A 25,191-nucleotide genomic window follows, 5' to 3' on the forward strand; every position below is an offset into this window, starting at 1 on the left:
GATGGGAGACAGAGAAACGCATGAAAAGAGGGAGAAATCCATTTTTTTTTTTAATTCACAGGGTGGAAAGCACATAGGAGAATGAATAATTCAATAAAATAAATAACATTTAAACAGAGCTAAAGTAACATCTGAAGAAGCTAAAACCTAAAATTAAAACTTACCTGTAGGAAAAACAAGATGGTAGTCTGAAGCACTGAGAATTTCCAGAGAGATGAACAAAGGCAACCAGCAGCCAGCATGACAAGTTTATATCGGCAAAACACATTATAATCGAGGACGTAAGAACGTAGAATGGGAAGCAGTAGACATGGAAAGTGTGACAAAGACGTGATAACTGGAAGTCCAGTAGTTCAGGCAGGAAGTGTGCACAGCTGCAAAATTGTTATTATAGATGTAAGTAAGACTACAGGTCTTTACATTCTTTACATCATTCCATTATTACCTGCAAAGTTCACTTCTCAAGTCAATTGTAATTTGTAACAACTACTTTATTTTCATATTTGAAATATCTGTAACTCTATATTTTCTCTTTTCAGATGCTGACAGATCTGTTCTTTATTTCTAGCATTTCCTTTTTATATTTAAAAATTCTTCTTCATTTTAAGTCTCAACCTAGTCACAGCTCCGCAGCTTGGGCTCTCTTTATAGTTTAGTTTGCAAATGCATTGCCTTATGTTGTATTGAGCTTTGGAGAACAGGAATGCCTGGTTCTCTTCTCAGTCTGGACTGTGTTAATTGATCTGAGCCAGGGTGGTGATAAGGATTCTGTAATTGGTCTCAGAACCTCTGGCCAAAGGTGTGGGAAAACAAAAATCAGGCAGGAATCCCACTCCGGATTGTTACCCAGTGACCACTGCTGCACACGTGTGAAGTTTGAGTCAGGACAGATAGATTGACTCTGGTGCCCCCACAGTCATGTAGCCCGTTGACCACTCATTGACAAAATGTCGTCTCCGGATGCAAACCTGGTGGGAGGTGGATCGGGCAGGGATTACTGGATAGCTGCATAAAGAGAGTGTTTCTGGGTTCACCTTCATTAGCATATTGCGCGCAAGCTACAGCATGAAAAGTGTTTGGGACAGCCAGCTCAATTATTGAGAAGGGGTGAAAATTAGGTGCTGTTGCAGATATTAAAGAAGTAGTGCAATTTTCCTGTGGAAAGAGCATCGCCACGGTCAGTAAGTGGCAGCGTGGATATGAAATTGGCTAAGAGACAGAAAGCAGAGAGTCATGGTGAATGGTTATTTATCAGACTGGAGGAAGGTGTCCCTTAGGGGTCAGCATTAGGATCACAGCTCTTTTTGATATATATTAATGACCTGGACTTAGGTACAGGAAGCTAAATTTCAAATTTTGTAGATGACACAAAGCTTGAAAATGTAGTAAACAATGAGATTAGTAGCAGACTTCAGGAGGGCATAGACAGACTGGTGAAATCGGAAGATACATGGCCGATGAAATTTAATGCAGAGAAGTGTGAAGTGATACATTTTGGAAGGAAGAATGAGGAGAGGCAATAGAAATTAAATGGCACAATTTTAAAGAGAGTGCAAGAACAGAGAGACCTGGGGGTTCACATACACAAATCTTCGAAGGTGGCAGGTCAAGTTGAGAAGGCTGCTAAAAAAGCACATGGAATCCTGGGCTTTATAAATAGAGGCAGAGTACAAAAGCAAAGAAGTTATGCTAAACCTCAGATGGAGTATTGTGTCCAATTCTGAGCATTACACTTTAGGAAGGATTTCAAGGCCTTAAGAGAGGGTGCAGAGGAGTTTTACGAGAATGGTACCAGAGATGAGGGACTTTAGACTTCAGTTATGTGGAGAGACAAGAGAAGCTGAGAATGTTCTCCTTAGAGCAGAGAAGGTTAGCAGAGATTTAATAGAGGTGTTCAAAATGATGAACAGTTTTGATAGAGTAGACAGGGAGAAACTGTTTCCACTGGCAGGAGGGTCAATAACCAGAGGGCACAGATTTAAGATAACTGACAAAAAGAATGAGCGGGGAGATGAGGAGATTTTTTTTTTTTTTTTTTTTTTTACACAGTGAGTTGTTATAATCTGAAATGCACTGCCTGAAAGGGTGGAGGAAGCAGATTCAGTAGTAACTTTCAAAAAGGAATTGGATATATACTTGAAAAGGAAACATCTGCAGGGGTATGGGGAAAGAGCAGGGTTGTGGAACTAACTGGAGGTAGGTTTTAAGGAGCATCTTAAAGGAGGAGAGGTAGAGAGGTTTTGGGAGGGAATTCCAGAGTTTGGGTCTAAGCAGCTGAAGACACAGCCGCCAATGGTGGAGCGATGACATTAGTATATCACTAATTAGCAGTAACATTATTATATCACTCCAGTACTTTTGATGGAGATCTCTTCGGTACAGAGGGAGCCCAACAGGACAGCCATTTTGTTATTTATTTTACAACAAATATGTCCCAAGGTACCATACATCTATACAATAGCAAAATACTGCAGATGCTGGAAATCTGAAACAACAACAGAAAATGCTGGAAACACTCAGCAGGTCAGGCAGCATCTCTGTTTCTCTCTCCACTGATGCTGCCTGACCTGCTGAGTGTTTCCAGCATTTTATGTTGTTATACCATACATCTAAGTTTCTTTGTTGTAGCCACTAGTATGCAATAACTTTAATATAGGATATGTCAGCAAAAGAGATCCTGAAGGGAAGAACATTTCCTTCAAGGGATGTTGTATATCTTCACAAGACCACATGTTATTAAATAAATCTAAGTATCTACAGGGTACGTATGTTAAAATAGATGTGCCTTCTTCAGTTTTAACCTAACATTTCCAAGTTGAATATAACCCCACTATTCAAAAAGGGTGGTAGAGAGAAAGCGGGGAATTACAGACCGGTAAGCCTGACATCAGTAGTGGGGAAAATGCTAGAGTCCATTATAAAGGATGTAATAGCTGAGCACTTGGAAAACAGTGACAGGATAGGACAAAGTCAACATGGATTTACAAAAGGTAAATCGTGCTTGACTAATCTACTGGAATTTTTTGAGGATGTAACTGGGAAAATAGATACGGGAGAACCAGTAGATGTGGTGTATTTGGACTTTCAAAAGCCTTTCGATAAGGTCCCGCATAAGAGATTAGCGTGTAAAGTTAAGGCACATGGGATTGGGGGCAAGGTATTGACTTGGATAGAGAACTGGTTGGCGGACAGAAAGCAGAGAGTAGGAATTAACGGGTCTTTTTCCGAGTGGCAGGCAGTGACTAGTGGGGTACCGCAGGGATCGGTCCTTGGACCCCAGCTATTCACAATATATATTAATGATCTAGACAAGGGAACTAGATGTAATATCTCCAAGTTTGTAGATGACACAAAGCTGGGTGGGCGTGTGTGCTGCGAGGAGGATACCGAGAAACTCCAGGATGATTTGGACAGGTTGGGTGATTGGGCAGAAGCGTGGCAGATGCAATATAACATGGATAAATGCGAGGTTATCCACTTTGGTGTCAAAAACAGAAAGGCAGACTATTATCTGAATGGCAATAGATTGGGAGAAGGGGAAGTGCAACGAGACCTGGGTGTCTTTGTGCACCAGTCGCTGAAGGTAAGCATGCAGGTGCAGCAGGCGGTGAAGAAGGCAAATGGTATGTTGGCCTTCATAGCAAAAGGGTTTGAGTACAGGAGCAAGGATGTCCTGCTGCAGTTGTACAGGGCCTTGGTGAGACCACACCTTGAGTACTGTGTGCAGTTTTGGTCACCTTATCTGAGGAAGGATGTTCTTGCCATGGAAGGAGTTCAGCGAAGATTCACAAGGCTGATCCCTGGGATGGCAGGAATGACGTATGAGGAGAGATTGGGTCGATTGGGCTTATACTCGCTGGAGTTTAGAAGAATGAGAGGGGATCTCATCGAAACTTATAAAATTCTGACAGGTCTGGACAAACTAGATGCAGGTAGAATGTTCCCGATGGTCGGAGAGTCCAGAACCAGGGGTCATAGTCTAAGGATAAGGGGTAAGCCATTTAGGACAGAGATGAGGAAGAATTTCTTCACCCAGAGAGTGGTGAACCTGTGGAATTCTCTACCACAGAAGGCGGTTGAGGCCAAGTCTTTAAATATATTCAAGAAGGAGTTAGATACATTTCTTAGAGCTAAGGGTATCAAGGGATATGGGGAGAAGGCAGGTACGGGGTACTGAGTTTGGATGATCAGCCATGATCTCATCGAATGGCGGAGCAGGCTCGAAGGGCCGAATGGCCTACTCCTGCTCCTATCTTCTATGTTTCTATATTTTTAATGGTAAATTTCCAGAGATAATAAAATTGAAAGATTTGGAAAAATGAGCTTTATCAGTCTAACTTCAATAATCAACCCCCTATATGGTCATTCTATATTTTTATTTTATTTTGCTATTTTTTCCAAACACAAGTATTTTCTATTTTTTCTTTCTATTTCTCTCCTCTTTGGTATTCAGTATTCTTCTCTTCTATTTCTTTTTTCTATCCTCTTATCATTATCATAGAGTAGTTTTTCTTACTTTTTATAATCTCTGAATTATTTTTCTTCAGTCTAATATGTCCATTAGCTATTCCAGCATATGGATTCCCTTTATCACTAGTTTTTATTAATCTCTACCTAATGCAAGTGCCTTTCAATCCTGCCTGAAATATCATTTAAATCCACTCTCTGAAGCAGAGTATACCCAAGGATACAAATGTAGGGCCCAAGAGTTCATAATACATGAAAAATAAAAGTAAATGTATAAAATATAAACATAAGGGAAAATTAGACAGAGTTGGCCAGAGACCTCCTCCGAGGCCTCTATCTCCCCTCATACTCACGCCGAGCTCACCTTGTCCATGAGACCCACCTCCTGCTCCTTTGACCCCATTCTCATTCTGCTGACTACCTAAATTACTTTCCTGGTTACCTAGTAGCTGACATTGTAAATGGTTCCCTCCCCTCACTTTCAAAATTGTCAAAAAAAACCTCGACACCTTGGTCTTTGCAAACCATCACCCATCTCCAACTTCCCTTTCCTCAACAAAATCCTTGAACGTATTGTTGCTTCCCAAATTCTTGCCCATCTTTTCCGCAACTCCATGCTAAAATCTCTCTAAAATGGTTTCCACCCCGCCACAGGACTGAAACAGCCCTAACTAAGTTGCAAATGACATCCTCTGTGACTGTGCCCATGGTGTACTAGCCCTCCTTGTCCTTCCCAACCTGTCTGAAGCCTTTGACACGGTCGAGCACACCATCTTGCTCCAATGACTCTCCTCCATTGATCAGCTGAATGGGACTGCCCTCACCTAGTTCCACTCTTACCTATCTAATCGTAGCCAAAGAATCTCCTGCAATGGTTTCTATTCCCACCCCACCCCATTATCTCTGGAGTCTCCCAAGCATCTATCCTTGCCCCTCATCTACATGCTGTCCTTCACAAAGACATAGCATCAGGTTCCACATCTGCTCTGATGACACCCTGCTTTACTTCTTCCACCACCTGTCTCAATATCTCCACTGCCTCTGTATTGTGATCCTGCTTGTCTGACATCCACTCTTAGATGAGCCATAATTTCCTCCACTTAAACATTAGGAAGACCAAAGCCATCGTAATCAGCCCACGCCAGAAACTCCATATCCTTGCCACCGGTTCAATCCCCCTCCCTTGCGTGACCCACCCCTGCACACCTGTTTTCTAGCTCCATCCAGTTAAATGGTTCAGATCAATTTAAATACTACCATCTTACACCAGTTACATAGCACAAGATTATCAACAAATTGTTCAACAGTATCCATATAATTTATGAATACTGTGACCCTAATAGACACTCGTAGGACTACAGCTGGCACCATCCAAGTCACAAGCTATCGATTTACCATACCTTGGCTTTCTATTGCCAATTTTCATTCCAACTTGATAACGTGCCATTAATTCCGTAAGGTACTTGAAACTGAAGTACAGTACATTCAGCTGCATGTTAGAAGATGGATGCTCTTGTTTGATTGAACTGCTGGAACAAAATAGCTCAATATTCATTATCCTGACCTTTCTGAAAGTACACTAATGTACTAGTGATTCAGAAGTAGATTTTAAACTTTTTTCCATTTTGACTGCAAATGTTCTCAACATTTATGTGCTGCCACTCAAAGTTGCCTAGCCAATTGCCACATGCTCCTTACCATTCAGTAGCTTCAAGGATAGGTTGGCTCGGGGTTAATTTTAGGACAAATTAATTGGAGGGTTAGTAAACTTTTCATTATCTACTTCAGCCTACACATATAGAATCACTCTCTGCTATTAACAGTGGCCGTTTTTAACTATGGTGCATTCTCAACTTACAGCTGTTTAGTTTGATTTCTAAAGGTTGATTCCCGAGTTGGGTGCTTCCCCGACCAGTGCACCTTGCGAGCACTGCTCCTCAATGGGAGCCCCCGAGCAGTGGATCAGCCCTATAATTTCTGTGTAGAAGTAATGAAATTCCCTAATGACAAAGTTTGCAAGAACCAGCACCACCATTCAGCAAGTCACTTTGTGAAAGGTTTAAAAGGCCTTATTCAGCTCTCCTGTAGGTCCTGTGATGATATTCAGCATCATGGATATCGAAATCAACTATCATACCTGTGACCCAAATCAATGTCACAAATGACATCTTCTGTGACTGTGACCATGGTGCACTATTTCTCATTGACCTTCTTGACCTCCTTGCAGCCTCTGACATGATCTACCACATCATCCTTCTCCAACGTCTCTCCGCCATTGACCAGTTCAGTGGAACTTCCCTCGCTTGGTTGCACTCTTATCTATCCAATCATAATGAGAACAGCACCAGCAATGGCTTCTCTTCCAGCCCCCTCTGGAGTCACCCAAGGATTTATCCTTAACCTCCTCCCTCAACTGCATGCTGCCACTTAGCAACAATATCCAAAGACATGGAATCAGCTTCCACATGTATGCTGACAACACCCAGCTTTACCTCTCCTGCATCTCTCTTGAATCCTCCACTGCTTCAATGTTGTCAGTTTGCTTGTCCGACATCCAGTTCTGGATAAGCCACAATTTCCTCCAGTTAAACATTGGGACCAGTGTCTTCGGCTCCCACCACAAACTCCATACCCTAATTACTGATTCTATTCTTCTCCCCAGCTCCGTCTCCAGTTGAACCAGACTGTTTGCCACCTCGGCATCCTATTTGACCCCAAGCGGAGCTTCATAAACTATATCCTCTCCATCACAAAGACCAACTACCTCCACCTCCAGAACATTACCTGCCTCAGCCCATCTGCTGCTGAAACCTCCACCCATGATCTTGTCACTTCCAAACTCAACTATTCCAAAAGCTCTCCTGGCTGGCCTACCATTCTCCACCCTCAATCAATGTCAGCTCATCCAAAATTCTGCTGCCCATATCCTATCCCGCACCAGATACCGCTCACCAATCACCCCTGTGCTCACTGACCTACTTTGGCTTTTGGCCCCCCAATGCCTCAAATTTAAAATTCTCATGCTCGTGTTTAAATTTGTCAAAGGGATGCAGTTACATTTCTCAGAAAGAGCACCAGGCATCTAAACTTTCTTGTTGTTTCTGTAGATTATCAGCAACACCATGAAAATATCAGTCGGGGTTTTTGAAATTTTCAATCACCTGAGGTTTTTATTTTCACCCATTGATGCTAGAGTAATCCATGATGGTAATTCGCTGCTTAATTTTTTTCCCCACATAAGAATTTTCATTAATGAAAGCTAGCATTCTGCTTGGGTGCAGCTTTATAAAAGGTCAGTTTATTAAAGATGTCATCACGAAATGAAAGTTTAGGAATTTTATCCTGCACGCAGTTGTCAACGCTTTCTATGGGAATGTTGCTTGACTTGATTCAACAGCATTTTTTGAAGTAGCTGAACCACAATGCCAAAGTAGGATCAGTTCCAAATCTTCAGCAAATTCAACTGCATCTTCAAGCAAGAGGAACGAAAATTAACTGCTGTGGCCTGTTTGAACCAAGTTGAATTCAAATTAAGCAGCAGATTTCACTGGTCAGGACCCATTTGGGGAGGGAATTTGAAATGGAATTAACCAATAATTCAAATTAAGAGGTTCCAATTAAGCAACAAATTTTCAATGGGAAGTGTTTTTTGTACATTCAATTCGAATGACAGATGATTCGAATGGAGGAGTAGACTGTAACGGCACATGGAATTAAGGGGAATGTGGCCACATGGATAGAGAGATGTTTGGTGGCAAAAAGCAAAGTGTAGAATTAAAAATAAGTTTTTCAGATTGGAAAGATGTGGGTGTGAAGCGTGCACTGTGGACACTCCACTCAGTAAAACCTGGTGGGCAAGGAAGAAGCCCGATAAGGTAAGTGTTAAAATTGTTTTTGTGGGGCTAGGACGAGCAGGAATGTAGAGCCGGGCTGCCTGATATTGCACCCACCCAGAGCTGGCGAGCTGTAGCACAACACCCGTACGGAGTGTGCACCTCACCAGTTTACCCTAATGAGGCCTGGCTCTCAAAGTGGATGGGGCCTCCCGCCACAGCTATCTGGCATTCTGCCAGCTGGCTGGCCACCCAGAAGTTAAAATTCTCCCTTTAATATCAGTTCCATGCTTATATATTCATTCAATGCACCCATGTATAAAACCCCTTAGTTTCAATGCATAGAAAACCATGGAGGGCAGCACTCGAGTTCCTAATACGTTTCCCTGCAAGAAGCTCTGCACCATAAGCTCTGAAAATGAAAATCTACCCCAGAACTTCTTGGAGTGGTAAAGTATTAAAACATTCCATGTTCTAATGACCTTCTGTGTGAAATACTTTCTGAAATATTAAAAGAACTATAGAAATACTCCTTTGTGAAAACATGTGAAGAAATTAATTTTAAGCTGCCTCAAAGTGCTAAGCTTGGTAAAATTAGCAATAACAGCACATTCCACAGCATTCTACGGTACTTAACATACTTGATTTCACACAGTCAAGTTCTGTAACACCTTATTACTTTAATGAAATCAAATATTAACCACATGACATGAATATATTTCAATTTTACTTCAACAAATTACCTGGTGTTGTATTTGACCCCGAGATGAGCTTCTGACCACATAGCTGCGCCATCACCAAGACTGCCTGCTTCCAACTCTGTAACATCGCCCCTACGTCAGCTCATCTGCTGCTGAAACCCTCATCCATGCCTTTGTTACCTCTAGACTTGACTATTCCAAAGCTCCCCTGGCTGGCCTCCCATCTTGCACCCTCCATAAAATTGAGCTCATCCAAAATCCCTGTGCTCGCTGACCTTCATTGGCTCTCGGTCTGGCAACGCCTCAATTTTAAAATTCTCATCCTTGTTTTCAAATCCCTCTATGGCCTTGCCCCTCCCAATCTCTGTAACCTCCTCCAGCCCCACAACCACCCTCCCGAGATCTCTGCGCTCCTCCATATCTGGCATCTTGCACATCCCCGATTTTAATCGCTCCACCACTGGCGGCCTTGCTTTCAGCTGCCTAGGCCCTACACCCTGGAATTTCCCCTCTAAACCTCTCCGCCTCTCTACCTTTCTCTCCTCCTTAAAACCTAGCTCTTTGGCCAAGCTTTTTGTCATCTGTTTTTATGTGGCCTGATGTCAAATTTTGTTTGATAACATTGAAGCGCCTTGGGACGTTTTACTACGTTAAAGGCACTATATAAATACTAGTTGTTGTTATTGTAGTTTTGTATAGTCAGAGTGCTCTAGACTTGCATTTTCCTGATGTTGGCAGGACAGTGACAGGAGCTCCACCCCCTGCTTTAACCCCATTGTAATCCCAATCCATTTTCCTGGGTTGGGTCTCCTTAGTTATGCAGGATGGGCTCTCAGCAGGAACAGTGTCACTAAGATGGAGGTCACCACTACAAGTCTAAGAAATTCTGGCAGTGTTGCAGCGACACCACCACTGCAGCATCTGAAGAGGCGGTGGGGATTATAAAGGGAACCCTGAAGAGGAGGACTGGAAACATTTTTTTAGCGCTGGGCAGAGTCTGAGGCTTAAAAAAGTAGGTGTTTGGGGCCTATACCAGTGTTGTCCAATACATTATCCACTAGTCACATGTGGCTAATTAGGAATCCAGATGTGGTAATTGTATTTCTCATTAGTAAATAAAAAAATGAGTTGGGCATGTGAACTCAATGCTCATATTCGCACGGCATAAGCATGTGTACTTTAACCTTTCTGTGCATCTGTTGGTAAAATAGTAAGAAGAAAAGCAGCGTGAGCGAGTGTTTTTTTGACCGTTGGGTGTGCTTTACTTCTTTGGTTACTGAACTCTGTAGATGTTTGTTAAGTAAATATACGCATGTGAAGTACATTTACCTGTATTGTTTGAGCGTATGTAAGGCATTTTACTATAGAAATTAATGCATGTGGTTAAAACAATAATCGCCATAGTCAACAGTTTCTCTGGTACGACATTAGCCTCTATGGAAGGGAAGGAGGACCCTTCCATGCAATGACATGGAGGACTTACCATTTCTAGCCCAGGGACTACTGCCAGTCTTCTCCTAGCTGTTCTTGGGGTCAGCAGAGATAAAAACAGCAAGCAGGAAAATCTACTTTAAAATCATTTGAAGCTGACATTAAAGTCATACAGATCTTGTTGTCTATGGTAGGCTCAATGGGCGTAATTTTAACCCCCAAAATTTGGGTCGGGTGAGATGGTAAAAAGTAAAAAATCTCAAACCCGAACCCCACCCACCTCAAACCCGCCCACTTCCAGTTTTAACAGAGGCAGGATGTGGGGGCAGGTAACCAACATGCTCCCAGGAGGCGGGTCATTCATTTAAGTATTTTAATGAGGCTGTGTGCCTCAGGTTTTATCTCTCTTCCAGCTTTAACACTAGCTGACTGGGTTTCCCAGGCCTCGGGAAACCCGGCAGCTAAAGGGAGGCGAGGACTGCTGCGCGGAACAGTTAAGTGCTTTTCCAGCACTGCTTGTGGGCCAGGAGGAGCAGGAGTGCTACCCCCGGCCCCCCAAGCAAACCTGTTTCCCACTCCAAGTGATCAGACACACCCCGCTGATCAACGACCCCTCACCCCCTGATCACTGACCCTCCCCGTGATCACCAACCCAACACCCCCCTGCAAACACTGACCCCGCACTCCCATGATCACTGACCCCATCCCATGATCTTCAAACCCCCGTGATCACTGACATCCCCGCATGTTCACCAACCCCCCGAACTCTGCCCCTGATCTCTCTCCGACCCCCCATGATCAGCCCCCAACCCTCCAAACCACACTGTACCCAATGCCACCCTTCCCCCCCCCCCCAACCCCTTGCGATCTCTACCCTGAGCAGCAGGAAATCTACCTGCTCCTGGGCTGCCGTCTCTTCTGGAGTGTTCCTCGCCGGACAAGGAGCCAAGCCCGTCAATAAGGCTGGCTTCCGGGCGGGGAACCTGTGGAAAACAAACATGCATGCTGTGGAGTTAAAACCCGAGGTAGGATTTCGGGGTTTTCCGACCAGAACTCCGGGCCAGTAATTCAGTATCTGAGCTAGGCAGGTTCAGAGTACACCAGGGCCCTGTGCCAGCTAACATCATGTTTTGTTCTCACTAGCACAGGAGCATGTTCGAAGAAACAGAACCTGTCGACATCAAGAGTGGAACATGCGGGCCCTATATGGTTTTAAAGTCAGACCTAATGAAAGAGTGCCCTATAAATATTCCACAAACTTACAGCCTCTATAAGCTTAAGGAGATGTGAACAGGATGTCAAAAAATCTTGCGATATCAATTGGCTTCATGGAAGGGATGAAACAAAGGTTTACACTGACAGGGGCCGAATGTAACCCGTCCTGCCCATGGGAAAGGAGCAGCTGCGCAATTAGAATCACCTCCGAAAATTTACCGCCCCGTCACCGCTCCATTAACTGGGCCATTTATTTAGGCAGCCGAGGTGCCCGCCTGACTCAGGCGAGAGACTCATTAATACATGCAAATCGGGGTCCTATGTCATTGGGACCCCGTTGGTATTTTAACCGTCAACTGAGTGGGTGCCAACTGCGCACGCCTCGCTCAGTAAAACCTGCTGGGTAAGAAGGGCAGCTCTTAAAAGGTGTGCTTTAAACTTACCTTGTGAGCCAGGAGATGCACCACTCCTCCTCCTGGCTCCACAAGGGAAGCATGCCCATTCTACCCATGCTGAGACAGATGCCCAGTAAGTGGCCACTTCACATAATGCCGCACACTGGAACATCTAATGTACAGATCAAGAGTCCAGAACATGATTGTAGTTTCAAAACATATATGGGAAAGGTATTTCATTAGTTGAAAGCAAACCATACAGTTCACAAAAATGTAAAGAACGCTTCATTTATGAGTAACAAAACAAGATAGCATTTACTTTTCCACACATACACATTCTTTTATCAATTTCGCTAGTACTGTACGCTACTGTAGATAATACTCTGCAACGTAATGGTGAAAAAATAGTACCATTTATTTAATATGTATAAATATTCACTGTGCTTTGGTCAACAATGCTACAGTGTTTACAAAAGATGATACATATATTGTAAATATTATCACAAGTTTAAATTCATCCAGAAAATGTCAAGTAGTGAGAACCATAACAGCAGGTCTTTAATCAACTACTCTTAAATTAACGATTAGCGATGGCAAATGTTACAAGAATCAACACTTGTCTGGCAGTACACCAAGATTTTACAGCTGTTAATTCAATCAACAGTCAAACCCTTTTGCGGTAACTCAGTATGACAATCAATACATGACTTGTTACTCTAACCTTCACAATCTATTGCTTTGACTGTTGTGGAAAACAAACATAAGCCATGGCTGCCTTCCTGCAAAAAATATATGGCCTGGAATTTGCGTTGGGTAATGACGGCGAACTACTAGCATTCGTCATCATTACACCTCTCTGAAACTGACCGTAACTTCAGGATTTAGCGCATGCACATCTAAACACGGAAATCCTGAAGTTGCGGTCAATCATTCACTGCTCAGACACTGGCAGCGTTGTGGGAACACCACCCCTCCCCCTCCCCACCCGCCAGCCAGCCACCGTCGGCAATCAATGAAATCAGTGAAACCGACAAAAACATAGGCTTTTCCACGGTAATATCACTGTTAAATTAACCCATTAAATGGTAAGCCTTGTTGGAATAGGTGTAACTGGAGTTTTTACAGCGCATTTACTGGTAAACAAGCGTTCTGGCCCTGAAAAACTAATTTTTATATTTGTGGAGTGTCAAATTTCTCCATTATGATAAAAATTACAATTTTTAAAAAGCTTGTTTGTTCATGATATTATTTCGCTCTCTAACAATTTTAAAAAGTCCGGATAAAAGCAGTTTCTCATTTCCTGTCTGTGAGAATTCTGCAATGTGATTGGCTGCTTAGAGAGCTTGTTGACGTCACTGCAGCATTGCACTAGGAATTCACATTACAGAGCGCTGCATTCAATTGGATGTCGAAAAAGGCAAACTTCTCGCCATAAAGATCGCGAGATCTCCGGGCGGCTTTCTTTGGGGCCAGCGGTGAGCGCGTTTGCTTCGCCGCTGAGTGCAAATTAATTTGATTCTTCATGATAGCTATTCGACTGTCCAACCAGAAAATCTGGTCTTCAATGTAAATTTCTCGCAAGAAATTCACCTTTTTACTGTTTATTCACATAATTGGATCAGTTGAGCATATTTAAAAATTTGAAACTTAAGCAGTAATCATTTAATATTGTTTAAATTACTGATTTAATACGATTTAAATTATTTATACAGTTCAAATGTGAGGCTCTCAATTCTCAGTGTAGAAACAGAACACTTTCCTTGATGCACAGCACAATGTAGCCCTTCACATTTCTTGGGCAAGAGTTTCAACTTGCCGCCTGGAAGTAAAAATGGCATTATGGATTGGCCGCCCGTTATGGAAATCGCCTGGTTTTTATTTCCATTGAGAATCTGCAATCTGCAACAACAGTTTTATGCCCCAAAGGCAAATTGAGAATCTACCCCCAATTTTCAATGGAGAATACATCATTAGGGCTCTTTATTTTAGCACTTTAAAGCTAATCCCACTGCTAGGGGCAGATTAACGCACAAGCATACAGCCATACAGGGCCAATGCCGAGGGGCCCCAGCCAAATATGATGCCCCTGGTAAAACTCATCATAACGCAGTAAAACTGCTGGATCAGTTTCATTTAAACATAGTATATTGTGATATGATTAGATTTATTATTAATGCAATGTGTAAACATTCTACAGATCTATTTATTTGTGCATTTTACTACACATTTGTGTTTTAATGGTTATGGGGGGAGTTGAGCAGGAGTTGTGGAGCGAACCGGAATATTCTCGATGCCCATGACCCCAATAATTCATAATCCAGCTCTGCCCATTGCTTTGTTTTCTCTCCATAATGGTGTTTCTTCCTCTGCTTCAAATATTTAGCCAATTTTCCTTTACAAGATGCAGTGGTTTCTGCCTCAACCACTTTCCTGTGGCAAGGCATTCCATGCTCCAAAAACCCTGTGTGTAAAGAAACTTCTCCCAACATTGCTCCTCACTTTCTTGGTGATAATTTTAAATTATTGATCTGTCACTTACTCCCCAATCACAAGAAATAGTATTTCCCTATTCACTCTATCAAAACTTTTCATAATTTTAAAAACCTCCATTAAATCTCCTCTTCGCTTTCTCTGCTCCAGTGGAAACAGTCTCCGTTTCTCAAGACGCTCATAATTATAGTTTCCCATCCCTGGCATCATCTTGGTGCATCTACACTGCATGCTCTCTATTTCTTTAATGTCCTTTCGAAAGTGGGGCACCCAAAACAGCACACAGTACTCTTAACTATGCCCTAACCAATAAAAGAAAGTCTTGCATTTATAGTGTCTTTCATGACCACCAGTCATCCCAAAGCACTTTACAGCCAATTAAGTACTTTTTGAAGTGCAGTCACTGTTGTAATGTAGGAAACGCGGCAGCCAATTTGTGCACAGCAAGCTCCCACAAACAGCAATGTGCTAATGACCAGATAAACTGTTTTAGACACCGGGATAACTCCCCTGCTCTTCTTCAAAATAGTGCATTAGGATCTTTTACGTCCACTTGAGAGGGCAGACGGGGCCTCGGTTTAACGTCTCATCCAAAAGACGGCACCTCCGTCAGTGCAGCACTCCCTCAGCACTGCACTGGAATGTCAGCCTAGATTGTGCTCAAGTCTCTGGAGTGGGACTTGAACCCACAACCTTCTGACTCAGAGGCGAGAGTGCTGCCAATGTTTCGTAAAGATTTATCATTATTTAACATGTAACCTATGCTAACAATTCAGTGCAGTACAGAAGGAATATTGTCAGAGGTGCCATCTTTTGGATGAGACCATAAACTGAGTCCTCATCTGCACGTTTTTCATGGCACTTTTCAAAGAGCAGAGTAGTTCTCCCAGTGTACTGGTGAACATTTATTCCTCAAACAAAACTACCAAAACAGATTAAATGGTCATTTATGTTTGCCTACATAACAATGACTATACTTCAAAAGTAATCCAGTAGCTGTTAAGCTGTGGCACCCCATCCACCACCTTAAACATCCACTCCCTCCACCACCGGCGTACCGTGGCTGCAGTGTGTACCATCTACAAGATGCACTGCAGCAACTCGCCAAAGCTTCTTCGGCAGCACCTCCCAAACCCGCAACCTCTTCCACCTAGAAGGACAAGGGCAGCAGGCACATGGGAACACCACCACCTCAAGTTCCCCTCCAAGTCACACACCATCCTGACTTAGAAGTATATCGCCGATCCTTCATCGTCGTTGGGTCAAAATCCTGGAACTCCCTACCTAACTTCACCACACGGACTCAGTGGTTCAAGGCGGCTCACCACCACCTTCTCGAGGGCAATTAGGGATGGGCAATAAATGCTGGCCTTGCCGGCGACGCTCACATCCCATAAACAAATTTTTAAAAAGTACTTTGAATCGTCACGAGGAGATGAAATGTGCTATATAAATAGAAGTTTTTCTTTCTTCTTTCTTTACCTTGTGAAATCTGTGGACCAAATTGTGGATCAATTGCTAGACCTGGGTCGCTGAAGCATGCTTTTAGTTGTGGGAAATGGGCTGTTCATGGCAAAGTTTTCTGTGAGCATACTAACCATTGGGATAAATTTAATAAGACATCTGTCCTGCTGAAGTTATACATAATGAAATTTGCTTTGAATTTAGTGCATCAAAAGAAATGTATCTGAGAAACTGATTTTTGTAAAATTAAACATTTCGGTAAGCATATTAATTAGACTATTTGTCCTACTGAAAGTTGAAAAAGTTAACATGTTGCTCTGGTTCAAGCATAAAGAAGCCCAGTTGTGCAACAAGTTAATACCTCGTTTGCCACAGAGGGCCGGGGAAATATGTTTTTTTGAAAACGACTATTTTGTCATCAGTTACTGAAATATACTTCCACTTTTCCAGGACAGTTTTTTCAAACTCAGATAAACATCCACCCTGAATGATCATACTTTGATATTGCCATAGGTTGCAGTTAAGTTTAAAATTCACAATCCAAACCAAGATTGCACAATGTACTGGTACCCTTTGGAACACAAATATTAACCAGGATACATTTTTCACAGTCACTATTAGTTTGCTACAACACAGGCAAGTCATGCAGTGTACTATGCATAGTACAGTACTGAGAGCTGGCTTGCTAACCCTGTTGTACTTCCTTTGGCTATATGCTACACAAACAACATCTAACAGGTAATATCCAAGCCAAAGTGAAGTTGCTACATAGTACAACCACATCCTCTTCAAAAGAGCCAGAATTGGATTATGCAACTAATCCAGGGCTGCGTGCAGGTTTTTGATAGAAGACTTCTTCAAATTATTGATTTTGCCACTTTCATTTCATTTATTTAAAAAACATTTTTAAACTTTTGTACTATTTTGTTTCTTCCAAGAGTACAAATGAATCAAGCAATTAATCTAAACTTTCTAGTAACTTTATATTTATTTTAGAAAAACAAATATGGAACTCAGTTTGAAGACTATAGACATGTGATATTAAGTTCACAGCTTCAAGTGGAAGGCCAGTCCACTACAGTTTCCTGTCCAATTTAAAGGCACTGATAACAATCAGCTCTTGCTGCAGAACTCATCTGCAAAGCAAGGTCTGAACAGGAAACTGAAGAAACACTCTAAGGAACCGAGGATTTTAACAGCAACGACTGAGCAAACGTTTCAATTCTACCACGAAGCACTGTCTACAAGTAGAGGTGTTACGAATGTTAATAGAAAGAATATTATGAAATAAAGAATTTGCATTTATATAGCATCTTATCACATCGTCAAGACATACCAAATCACAAATCATTCCGTGAATTATCTATTGACGTGTAGTCTTTATTATGTAGCCAATTGCAGCAGTTGGTATGCACACAGCAAGGACACACAAACAGCAACAGGATTAATGATCAATTAATATGTTTTTGGTGGTGCTGCTTGAGGGAGGAATGTTGACTACAAGACTGGGATAACTCCCCGTCCTTCTTCAAACAGTGCCACTGGTTTTTTTTACATCCAAATTCAAATTCAAATTCAAATTCAAATCGCTTTATTGGCATGATAAGGTACATCTTATGTTGCCAAAGCATCAAAATACATTTATGGTTGAACACATAAACGCAGTTCTATTCATACAGTGTATAAACAGGTATATCCCTGAGTGTATAAATATACATTTGCATTGTTTATATATACTCTTTTCTTAGTTTACTGGTTGTCCCTCTGTTCATGGCAAGCTGTAACATAGTGTGCCGCCACTTAGATAGGCAGACAGGGCCTCAGTTTCACACCTCTTCCAAAAGACAGCACATCCAACAATGTAACAATCCCATGGCAGTGCACAAAGGTGTCAACTTAGATTATGTCCTGAAGTCCTGGAGTAGGCCTTGAACCCACATGTGAGGAAAAATTAAAAGCAGATTCAGCACCAACCCATTTTCCATAACATCCAGACAATCCTGATACTGAAAGAGCTAAGTAACACAATACCACAAAGGCAGAGCATAATGGATACCTCTAATTACAAGGCAGCAATCTAATCAAGGGATTTTGGATGGTGCAGGCCTCCACAAGGCAGAGCTTGATCATATAATAATCATCTGAACCCAAGAGCAGCTTACTCTCTAGTTCAAATGACCATTATTAACATTTTAGATACATGTGGTTTGTCACAAACACCTCAGAGGGCTGCTCAGTATTGGAAAAACGTTTAATGGCAGGTAAGGAAACCTAAGGTGAGTCAGCCACACCTCCAGGAATGCACCGCATGAAGCACGTCTGCCGCTTACAAATTCTTCCCATCACACTATATTGAAGTGTTTGAATTCTTTACCATCAATGTCCAGGAGGCAACACAGTACTCTTTACACCCCCAGCCTGCACCTGGAAATGTTGCTTTACTCAGAGCCTTTCATGAAATCGCCCCACTAAAAACCTCACATGGAATTTAATTGCTGGGTGCATGCTCCTGGCAGCACACCTATTATGGGGTGTATACTAATATGTGCTTTTTACTGCATTTCATGTTAACCAAAGGTAATTCTTTCATTTTACATTATTTCTCAAAGACATGATAGCCCATAACAAGCGAGAAGGAAAGAGAGCTGCGACAGGTGGCAGACCCTCAACCTCCAAGCTTTCACCTAGCATGAGAAGGAAGCTTCCCAAATTCTGCAGAGGAAGGCCATGCAAAGTGTCAGAGACAGGGGAGTAGATGAAGAGGTATCAGCTGCAGATACACCATGAATTTCTATTTTACTTCTGTCTCATCCTACCGTACCATTAGCCAATGTGCTTGGGCCTGCAGATTTTATTGGTCGTGCATTTAAAATAAGGTTGCTTGTAGAGCATTAAAGGTCTGTGCAGGCACTGGAGGCCATGTCATACAGTGTGCTACAGATGGCATAGTGATTGGAAGAGCTCACTATTCGCATGTGCAGTACCATATTGGATGACTTTGTAACACTGCAGTGCAGCCTAAAGTGTGTGTTGCAGGAATTCTGGTTGCCAATCAGCCATGGCATGGATCCCCTTCAAAATCCTCAGGCCTTTAATAAATATTAGCAAAACCATAAATTTATTCATTCATAAGGGCTAACAGAACTTTGCGAATACACGTTACAAGATGGGACTCTTGGTGAAGACCCGAGCTTGAACGGAGTGTGGAATGGAGAACTGGGCACAGACGTCAGCCTGACAAATCTCTTCATTTTTCCACTGGTTAAAATTAACTGCCAGAAAATCAGGAGTGCCACACATTGGGCATGTTGACATCCATACCCAATTCTTGGAGCCGGACTCCAATCAAATGAGGTGCTGATTTGAAACTTCACTTATTTAATATGGATTTGATGTTAGATTGGGAGATTTGTTATCAGCATCTGTTCTTGTTTTGATGGCTCATCTTTTCCCAGACAAATCTGTGCACTTACTCAAAAATATACGGATTCACAAGGTTTTAAAGTTAGGAAAACCATATTTTTGCAAGCTAAAGATAAACTTGATATCAACTTCACTGCAGTTTCTGATACCAAGAAACAACTGCTTTTGGATTTTCCATTATATTGGACTGTAGCAAATGAGTGGCAACATACAGAAGTTGCAGTAAAACAACAACAACGTGTATTTATATAGCACCTTTAACATACTAAAACGTCCCAAGGCGCTTCACAGGAGTATTATAAGACAAAAGATTTGACACCGCACCACATAAGGAGAAATTAGAGCAGGTGACCAAAAGCTTGGTCAAAGAGGTAGGTTTTATGGAGCGTCTTAAAGGAGGAAAGAGAAGTAGAGAGGCGGAGAGGTTTAGGCAGGGAATTCCAGAATTCCAGAGCTTGGGGCCTAGGCAACAGAAGGCACAGCCGCCAATGATTGAGCGATTATAATCAGGGACGCTCAAGAGGCCAGAATTAGAGGAGCGCAGATATCTCGGAGGGTTGTGGGGCTGAAGGAGATTACAGAGATAGGGAGGGGTGAGGCCATGGAGGGATTTGAAAACAAGGATGAGAATTTTGAAAAATCGAGGATCTGCTTAACCGGGAGTCAATGTAGGTCAGCGAGCACAGGGGTGATGGGTGAACAGGGCTTGCGAGTTAGGACACAGGCAGCCGAGTTTTGGATCACCTCAAGTTTACGTAGAGTAGAGCGTGGGAGGCCAGCCAGGAGTGCATTGGAATAGTCAAGTCTAGAGGTAACAAAGGCATGGATGAGGGTTTCAACAGCAGATGAGCCGAGGCAAGGGTGGAGACGGGCAATGTTACAGAGGTGGAAATAGGCGTCCTTAGCTATGCTGCGAATATGTGGTCGGATGCTCATTTCAGGGTCAAATATGACACCAAGGTTGTGAACAGTGTGGTTCAGCCTCAGACAGATGTTAGGGAAAGGGATGGAGTCAGTGGCTAAGGAACGGAGTTTGTGGCGGGGACCGCAAACAATGGCTTCGGTCTTCCCAATATTTAATTGGAAAAAATTCCTGCTCATCCAGAACTGGATGTCGGGCAAGCAGTCAGACAATTTCGAGACCGTGGAGGGGTTGAGAGAAGTGGTAGTGAGGTAGAGCTGGGTGTCAGCATACATGTGGAGAAACAAAAAGGAAACAGTATACTCTTCCTATTACACAGGTTCACTAAAGTTTCAAAAGGATTAGCTGATTAGAAATGCTATTAGCACTTGGTTAGATTGTCTATCAGGACTACCCAGTAATCTTGGTATGATTTTTTAAAATAACTTATGAAAATTAATTAATTGGATATATGAAATTGTTTTATTTTCATTTTTCCCTAGCCAAAACAATTACAAAATAGTATTCTTTTTGGAGCTTCTGCTGCCAGCCTACACCCTAGAGATTAACCAACCTTTACACATTTGGCTACATCCAATAATACTAACAGAGCTGACATTTGTGGACACAGAAGGCAATCACTAATGAAGACCCATTCAAACGCACATACAGTAATATTAAACTTAAGTTCCATGCACTGCAACATGAATTATAATGAATCCAATCTCACAAAAAAATTAACGGAAGATTGATTTTGTCAACATGATTTTGCAAAGTAACTGGGGAGTTATCTGAAGCCGGTATTGTAGGAGTGACATTTTCTTGGCATGCAAATAAATAATTTTCATAGTTCTATGGCATGACCTTTTTGGTCACCATAGTGACCCATAATGAATATCTTTCCTGAATTTTTTATTTACTGACTATTGATGTTTTCTTTGGCATGGGTGAAACCACTTTGGAGCTGTTTCAGAACCCTTCCAAGCACGTGTCAGCTTGGGCCAGGGGTAGTACTCTTGCCTAAATCAGAAGGCTGTGGATTAAAGTCCCACTCCAGGACTTGAGCACATGATATAGGCTGATGGTTCAATGCAGTATGAAGGGAATGCCACGTTTCAGATCAGAAATTAAGCTAAGACCCTGCCTGCCTTCTTGGGTGAACGTAAAAGATCCCATTTCAGTATTCAAAGAAGAATAAATTAGCTCTCTTGGCCAACAGTCATCCCTCAATTAACACCTCAAAAAGTTGATTATCTAGTTATTTGTCTCTTTGCTAGTAAATATTTGCCCACAAAACAACAATGACTACACTTCAAAAGTAATTAACTGCCTGTGAAATGCTTTGGGATGTCCTGAGGATGTGAAAGGCGATATATAAATGCAAGCTCTTTATTTCCTTAGGAGCATAAATAAAATAAAAACAGAATATAGATCAAGCTGGCATAAAGAAAACAAAGGTATTAAAGAAACAGAAAAGAAGTATAGGTGAGAGTAGAACTTGACCACCAAGCTTTTCCAGTGGCTACTTTGTGTGGGGATGGTAGCCATTGTTTTCTTCTCAGGAAGTCACAAAGGAAAACAAAACCTCTGGATTTATGAAAGGATAATGCACCATAATTCATACATCAGAGTTACATAATCTTTGTAGCTTTTTTATATATCTTGCAAATGATCGTTGGCTGTGGAGTGGGCAATTGTTGGTCGGGGTGGGGGAGTGGGGAGCGAGCGTTGACTTTAAAATGCTACTATTCTATTTTACTAAAGTATGGAGAATACTGGTCTTGTAACAGCATTAACAGACAAAAGCATATCACAACACTTCAGCAGAAAGTGCTTTTTGTTTTCTAAAATGTACGATCGGTAATATTTCTAGACATATCTGCAGTACTATACTTCAAAAATGTTAACTTTAAAAATGGAAATTGTAATGTCAAAGTTATTAACGTAAAATACAGCCGCCAAGATACTCTAGGTTTCTTACTTGCCCACCATTTCCCTAAACTGTCATAATAACAGATTTGGAGCCTTAGGAGTAGTATAGCAGCCCAATAGCATATTTTCATAGGTGAATGTTCTATTTAAAAACTGAAATGTTGACATGAACATTTCAGAATGGCAGCATAGCATTAATAGGATAGCACAATGTTATCTAATAGTTTTCATATATACAGTAGTAAGGTCTGTCCAGTCCAGCAAAATAGATCCTGTGCCTACATTAGCTCTTGAAGAATGACACATTTTTTACGTCTGAAAAAGAGATAGATTTCATCTGTCATGCTTCCAATGCACTGCGCTACCAAGTAATAAACTTAGTTCATGCTTGACATCAACTGCTACAGAATATAAAATAGGATCACTTGCTGTTTATGGGTGCAAGTCATGCGACTCTGAATTTAATATGGTAACTCTGCACAAAACCTCACAAAAAAAACAGCAAGTTGTGCCAGGAACTCCGTCAGGCCAAATGAAGCAATCCAGCACAGCTTTTATTTTTAGTCACTTTGATCTTTGTGCAATGCACAACAATAATGCACTGTGGTCACATTTCACATGTCTGGAAAATTAATCTTGACCTTACATTGTTTTGTGTTTCCCACCGATGGTTGTATTTCCTAGGTGGTTAGTCCCTGCCAGTAAATTTCACATTTTGCTACCAAATACTGTATCCATTATGAACAATCTTAATTTCAGTATGTGCTACCTAAAGCACCTTGGCTACAAAGGACCTCATGCTATGTGCATGAGTTAAAATGTGAAGGTTATTCCCACCATCCAGTCATGATCGTTCATCTCCTACACCACTTTTAGCAGATAATAGCCCAATCAATTCAGAGTGTGGTCCCAGAGGTGACCTTCAACCAAATCCAGAAATAACCATTTTAGAAAGTAATTATTACTGTAATGTTATTCAAAGATTACTGCTCAAAATCTGGCAGTAACCACACTGAGTTAAAGAGATAGCAATATTACAAAGATTGCCTTAAAGCTTTAAAACTTTTTTCTACAGCAGTAACCAAAAATACTTAACTAACAACATTTCTAAGCATTCGTCAATGCACCTGTTTTAATCAATTGATTCTTCTTGATCGGTACTCCTATAGCCTAATGCTATCAGCCCCAAGGCACAGATTTGCAACAGAAAAATTCTACTGCATCTCAGATTTTTTTTAAAAATAAGCTTTCACATGGATAAACTGCTGCTGCAGTCCTCAACCCGGATGTTAGAAGCATTATCCTACTAGTTCACATTCATACCATATATCTGTGATTCATCTTTTTGCTGTACTTACTTCTCCTCGGATACGGACACATTACAATTCAGGCACCACTTGTACAATTAGACTCTAATGTCTTAGCTACTTACAGCTTCATCCATTCAATGAATGTTACTGTGATCATCACTCACTGGTTTCATGGCTGAATGAGCAGAAGGTTAAAGAACTACTAACGTATCAAGCATCACATTGGCGCTGGTGAGCGAGTCATTTAAATGTAAGGAGAATTAAAAAATTTATTTATTTTGTTGCTACAATTTGTATGCTCAGGCTTGTAGATAAAAACAATGAAACAAAGTAAATTAGTATTCCACATTAATGATTTGGGGTACAAATCTTTCTTTTCTCTTATAAATGCTGCTAGAAACCGCAAACGCAGTAGTAGATCCATATGATAACGACAGCATCATGCCATCTAACAATTTTCTTATTGCGAGCTCTTCCCTCTCTTGCCTTGCAGCAGCTTGTGTCCCAACATTTCCTTTATAGTATAGGACTTAAAATCAACACTGGTCCAGTGGAACAAGATCAGTACATTTAACATCAGACTATTAACAGGAGTATGATCACTTTGAAGGATCAGCAAATACATTCCATCGCCAATACATGTAGGTTGCACTGTGCACTGACAGAAGGCTCATGCAGGATTTTTACAAACTTCCTTTAATGTCTGTGCATGTGTGCAGTAGTTTATAAGATTCTCGTGGACCAGGTGACTTCTCTCAGTTACTAGCTCTGATATTTAAGGCTTTTTCCTGTTTTAATTCTAAACTCTGCAACATCAGAACATCAAAATAGTGTAGTACATGTAGCAGCAGTCATGTTTCATGTACTAACATATAGTAACAATGTCCAAGAAAATATTCGGGGGGGGGGGGGGGAGGCTTCCCCACATGGAACATGAGCTTTTAAAATGAATTAAAGGATAATTCAATCTATCCTACCCTTATGTACTTTCTAGTAATCGTTCAAAAAACAATACTGACAAAGACCTCAAAATCAGATTGCTTTCATTCAATGTTCATCAAAGTTGGTGGGGGGGGGGTGGAAAGAGGGCAAAGAACAAGAACCAGGATATGTAGAAGATTTTAAAACGGTACTAAATAAATTGTATTACATACATCTTTATTTTTTCTCAATGACACTGCCAACATTTCTGCTACACAAAGAAAAATATTACTGTTACAGGGCTGTATACTATTTTTCTGTAACTAGTTATTGCAATTTTTTGTTTATTCCTTACCTTGACTTTTACAGATCCTGTGAAATATACATCAGGCCTACAGCTGTTTTGCCAAAAATATCCACAGACACAAATCTCAAAACTGTTACTGAGTGGTACAAATGTTTCAAAGCAATTCCTACTGCAAAACCATACCATTTAGCTATCCTCAACCTAATCATAACACCATAACGGTAGGTAAAACCATAAACATATTTCAGTGATCACCTATTAATTACACTAATACTACAAGAAATATTAAAATAACTTCAGGTTACATTATCATAACAATGACAGCCACATAGCAAATACACCCAAGTCGAATGTCAAATCTCTACAATATTGCAACAGAATTTAATGTACACATCTCCAGA

The 25,191-nt window shown here is 41.4% G+C and overlaps 1 protein-coding gene across 4 annotated transcripts in view; it reads right to left on the minus strand.

Annotated features, from left to right (window-relative positions):
* The window catches only part of plcl2 (phospholipase C like 2), a 410,033-nt gene that overhangs the window by 383,655 nt on the left and 1,187 nt on the right, over positions 1 to 25,191 (minus strand). The window lies entirely within an intron of this gene.

Source organism: Somniosus microcephalus, chromosome 5 (assembly GCF_052327205.1).
Source record: "Somniosus microcephalus isolate GS21.2 chromosome 5, FLI_Smic_1.0, whole genome shotgun sequence".
Lineage (NCBI taxonomy): Eukaryota > Metazoa > Chordata > Chondrichthyes > Squaliformes > Somniosidae > Somniosus > Somniosus microcephalus.